The sequence below is a fragment of the Aethalodelphis obliquidens genome, unplaced genomic scaffold (genome assembly GCF_003676395.1).
Source record: "Aethalodelphis obliquidens isolate GAN/ISIS:26980383/991018 unplaced genomic scaffold, ASM367639v1 scaffold12, whole genome shotgun sequence".
Classification (NCBI taxonomy): domain Eukaryota; kingdom Metazoa; phylum Chordata; class Mammalia; order Artiodactyla; family Delphinidae; genus Aethalodelphis; species Aethalodelphis obliquidens.
Window position 1 is genome coordinate 40,559,681 of NW_020837956.1, and position 5,680 is coordinate 40,565,360.

At 39.1% G+C, this 5,680-nt stretch overlaps 1 pseudogene; it reads right to left on the bottom strand.

Annotated features, from left to right (window-relative positions):
* Window positions 1-2,945: 2,945 nt before the first annotated feature.
* Window positions 2,946-4,393, bottom strand: LOC113624162 (heterogeneous nuclear ribonucleoprotein C-like; annotated as a pseudogene).
* Between the last annotated feature and the right edge of the window lie 1,287 nt (window positions 4,394-5,680).

The following is a 5,680-nucleotide window of genomic DNA, read 5'->3' on the forward strand; positions in this document are numbered from 1 at the left end:
TTTTTTTTTTTTTTTTTTTTTGCGGTACGCGGGCCTCTCACTGTTGTAGCCTCTCCCGTTGCGGAGCACAGGCTCCGGACGCGCAGGCTCAGCGGCCATGGCTCACGGGCCCAGCCTCTCCGCGGTAAGTGGGATCCTCGCGGACCGGGGCACGAACCCGGGTTCCCTCAGTCGGCAGGCGGACTCTCAACCACTGCGCCACCAGGGAAGCCCTTGATTTCTGACTTTTAATTGAAGTATTTAGTCCCATTACATTCATGTAATGGTGGTTGTAGTTAGATTTAAATTCTGCTATATTCCTATTTTTTAAATTTCTATTCTTTGTTTCCTTTTTCCTCTTTTTGGATCTTTTTTACAATTTTCTTTTCTTTTGTTAGCTTTCTGTCTATATGACTTTTAGTATGTTAGTGTGCACATTATAACCTCTTGTTGACAGTTTTTTGCTCTAGTATTCAGGCATAAACCTAGAGGTCAGGAATTGGAGACAGTCAGAGGGACACACAGAGAACTATGTTCAAATCCATGTGTCCTTTTTGCCCAACATCCGGTTCCTCAGAACAAATATGTGCATGTGGATGGGCTGCTCCCTGAAGGTCATGAGGTCACATGTACATATGCATTGATGGTCAGCCTACTCTTCCCACAGTTCCATATATCCCCTGAAACTTATGAGTCATTGTTTAACAAAATTGAGTTAAATTGTATAGAGCTTCTGGGAAAACACACCTTTAAGGCACAATATTTTCCTCAAATAGCCTCCTAAAGAATCATTTTACAGAATATATGCCCTGTATGTTCTGAATACAGAATCTAAAAATAGTGATAATATTTAGCATTATCAGGCTCACATGACCACCAAACATTCTATTAAAGGTGGAATTACATTGCTATTTAGAAAAGCGAATCACAGTTCACAGGAGTTAAGTTAGAAGCAAGCTAGTTTCATGTCATGCAAGAGGATAACAATTTATAAAGTGGCCATTGGGATGTATCAGGAAATGCCAAAATTATCAGAAAGATCTTCCATTTCAATATTTCTGTGGACTTTGCTTGATTCTCTTTACAAATAAGAAACATTGTCTACCTTTGTAAAAAGCATCAACAACAAAACAATCACTTTAAAGTTCAATTCTGTGCAGGTGTGGAACAGAAAAAAAAATTCTTCAGGAATACGTGTGCCTAAAATTTGACATGTTAATACTTCTGTGGGAATGCATTTTCAATATTTTTTTCATAAAGAAGTAATATCTACATTCTAACAACTAATAGCTGAGGTGATAACCGTGGAAAAGAAAACTGGGTAATTTTTTAAATAATTCGACCCTTAAAATCCATGCTGTGGAAGGCTCAAATTATCTAGATTGGCTGTCATGGAAACCAGTAATCAATTTAGATAGCCATCTCCACTGACAAAGGAAGTCTATAGCTTTGGGATAATCATCTATGCAATTTTAGCCAACTCCAGTCCCTCCCCCACCACACATACTACACACATCCACATTCCCAATTCCCTTCCTATTTTCTAGCAAATGACCTCGATATTTAGGGTAGGGGAGAAATAGAAGCTGGAATTCACACAGATTGACTGTTTTTGCCTGCAATCAGAGACATGGCCTGAGAATTGATTTAAAGGGTAAGGAACTGATTATCAAACTCCCACTGCAGGCCACTGAACATGGACTTTGCTTTTTTAAAATAAAAGGTGAATATGCAACATTGCACAGCACATGGGAGAGTTCATTTCAGTTCAATTTTTGTAATTAGAAATTCAAATTTCTATTCAGCGAAAAATTTAAAAGGCTGTCGAACACAAATTTTGTAAATGAAACCCAAAGAGAGGAAAAGTAAACATAATCGTATAGAGGTAGGGTAACCACTTTCTATTAGCACACCTCTTTTTGATACAGTGTTTATTTAAACATTGTCCTTGTGCCAGTCTCTTGATTGTGACCAAATAATGCATCTGTGTTCTCTTTAAAATAGTATTGGAAATACATAACACTTTATTAGGATACTGTTAAATGGCACCTGAGAGATTAAAATTCTATGCTTTTGTTTGTTGTAGTGATTCTCTATGGAACTAATTAGGGGAAACTTTGGATTTTTTATGATTTTCCCAAACTGTATATATATCCTCAAGTGGAATTTACAAGAAATTCAAAACTGTCTGAGTTGTAAGAACTCTACATTTCAGCTTTTAAATATATAAGTAGTCTGATAAAAAGTATAATGGATTTAGATGTTAAATATACACAAATGAAATTTGAGGCTGAATGAAAATATAGATAAAGTGTTGAATTGAAACTTTCATGAGAAAGGACGTCCTGGGTGAAGGTAAAGTGATGTCTGCAGTTGATCGATTCCTTTTTCCTCATTGTATGGATGCATGGAAAAATTGGACAATAGGATGTAAGTTTCTTGACAGCTTTATTTATTTATTTTAAATACAAAAATAAAAAACCAGGGTGTTTATTTTTTCTCCAAATTCCTGGTTTAATAAGGACTTGTTTATTTTGAGAAAAAAAGGTCCCAAACATCAGGCTATTCACAAAAATAACCCACAGTATCAACTTTAGAAAACAAATCTTAAGACTATTACACTAATTATTTTTCTAGAGTATCCATTTGACATGCCAACTCTCATTCACAAAAATACATTGTTACATTTGTGTTGAACAGCCCCACACAGCACTCTTATGTGGGGTATAACCCGCATACCTCTAATTCAAAGCTGCTCTCAGGTGCTACTCAACTAATGAGACTGCCTTTGTAGTTAGGGAAGCAACTACTGAACTCATACATACATCCTTTTTATTGTTATCATAAAGAGATATCAAAATTAAAAGCAAAAATTACAGGGTAAGACTTAACATAACTACTAGGAGCATCAAAGGAAGTGAAAATGGGACTAGGTGCAAGGCAATGAGAATTAATGAACATGGGAAGGACAAGGATGGGGACAACAGTGAACATGTGCTGAAGATACTAGGGGAGAGGATCTGGTGAAAATTTTGATCTTAGACAAGCGCCTAGGTAAAGAAATAATGGGACAAGATTTCTAAACCCCACTATGGGCTTAAGAGTCATCCTCGGGCTTCCCTGTTGGTGCAGTGGTTGGGAGTCTGCCTGCCAATGCAGGGGACACAGGTTTGTGCCCTCGTCTGGGAAGATCCCACATGCCGTGGAGTGGCTAGGCCCATGAGCCATGGCTGCTGAGCCTGCACGTTCGGAGCTTGTGCTCCGCAACGGGAGAGGCCACAACAGTGAGAGGCTCGTGTACTGCAAAAAAAAAAAAGAGTCATCCTCGCCATCGGCGCTGTCTCTGTCATCCTCTCCTTCCTCAGCCTCTTTTTCATCATCCTTGATCAACTCCAGCTGGTCATCCCCCCAATCTTCATTATCATCATCATCCAGTAAGTCCCCCTTCTCAGCAGAGTCATCTGCACTCCCTCAGACTCCATCTTCACATTAGTCTCATCTTTCTTCAGGGAGCTGCTGCTCTGCTCCTCTTCTGACTTATCATTCTTCATCTCTACTCCTTGTTTGCTCTGTTCCTTTTTGATTTTTTCTAGGCTTTCCAATAGAAGATCCAATTTTTGTTTTATCTGGGTCAATTCCTTCTTAATGGTCTGAAGGTCATCTCCTTTTAACTTTCCAGACTTAGAAGAAGATCCCTGTTGTTCACTCTTAGAATTAAAGCCACTTTTACCCCTTCGTGAGGTGTTTCCTGATACACGCTGGCATTTTGAAGGCACTACAGCCCGAGCAATAGGAGGAAGAGGAGGAACACATGCTGGGGAACTGTACATCCTGTCTTAATAATCCCGTTGAAAGTCATAGTCCAAGTCAAAAGAGGAGCTGAGTAGAGGGGTTGGAGAAGGGTGTTCTGGTACTCACCCGTACATTTCTGCTGCAGATAGTTTCACACCTGCTTTTCCTCGGTTCATTTTTGACTCTGTGGCCAGATTAATATCTAAAACCTGGCCAGCAATCATTCTGCCATCCTCTCCTGACACAGCAGCCCGGACATTTCTCTCATTAACATGCTGAACAAAGGCAACACCCTTATGAACAGAGCAACCCACGATTTTGCCATATTTCAAGAAGATTGCCTCCACATCAGATTTCTTGACCACAAGAGTATTGAGATTCCCAATGAATACAAGAGAGTTCATGGAGCAAGGATGGTAACATTGTTGGTAACATTGCTGGCCATTGTCTTTGATGGTAAGTTGCCTCACAAAGCTGAAAAATGTAGCTGAAGATCAAAGAAATCTCACTCAAGCAAGTTCCACTAATTTATATATTTCAAGTGATTTGTAACCAGGAGGGGGAAGGGAGAAGAGATTCGATTCTGAATCTCCTACTCGTGAGTTCTACGCGGAGAAGCCGACTGCTGCTCGAGGTCCGCAACGCAGCCACAACTCCTCAGCCTTCGCCTCTTCACAAAATAGACAGCTTTATTTTTTATCTATAATTTTCTAGGTAGATTCTGTAAATTTTGTAAAAGATGTGAATATAAAATTTTTATCTATCAATATAGAAAAATGGAAATTTAATCAGACCAATTTACATCCTATAAATGGAGGGTATAAATACTAAAATCATAGGACATATTATGTATTTTAAATTAGTATTAACTTTGGCATCATATTTCCTGGAGACCAAGAAAAAAAATGATCATGTGCACAGTTATGCTGTTCCTACTTTATGACTGAAGGAAGAGAGTAGATTCTAGGAAATGGAAATGTTTACATGGAGCCAAGATCCTCAAGATGTTACTCATGTATAGCTTTACATAAAGAGGTAATAAAATATCACAGTCTGAATAAATATAACAATGTGAAAATGAAAAAACTGACACTAAGTAAAAACTAAGGATATTACTTGAATGTTTCTATTAGTTACTATCTTTGTGAGGGCCTAAATAAGTAGACTTATTTAATTTCCCTATTTCCAGTGACAGAAGAATAAAACTGGTGGACTATGCCCTGTAGTATGTCAATCTGAATAAAAACTTTCTGGTCAATGATTTTGACTTCATAGCTACAGGAAATCTTTACAGACTAATAGCACAGTTGCTCTTCCTTGCTAGACTTGTGTTTGACCGAGGATAAACATACTTAGTATTCACTAAGTATAAAATATATCTCAGAAGTGATATTTAGAGTTCTGGTTCTGGAAAAGAAGTAGGCACATTTCACTTGGTCTTTTCCATTGAATGCACCTGTGAACTGGGAACAAATCCCTGAAACAGCTATCTGAGAACTCGATAAAGTGAACAGTAGCAAGTGACTTGAAGAAGAATGCCACACTGAGCTGGCAGTGAGTTTAAAGTTTTGCTTCTCTTTTTGGATTTTCCAGCTGGGAATCAAGGCACCTAGAAATCCAGAAGTGGAAACTGATGGAGAAAGAGAGCATGGATGTGAGGAGTGGGAAAGTGGCTCCTTGCCTGGGACAGCTGTCTGGGGGTGGGGGGGGGAGGTGAGTAAGTGAAACTCAGAAGGACAGCCCTTCACCCCAATGGGAGGAGATGTGGTTCAAGGGAGTGGGGTAAACTTGCTGCTTCTTTTCTGTCTCTGTGTTTCCACTGTTTGGCACCAAAAGTGGGTGCAGTTGGAAGAAGTGTGGTAGAGCAGGATAAGTAAAGTCTAAATCAATAGCTGAAGGAGCAAAAGGG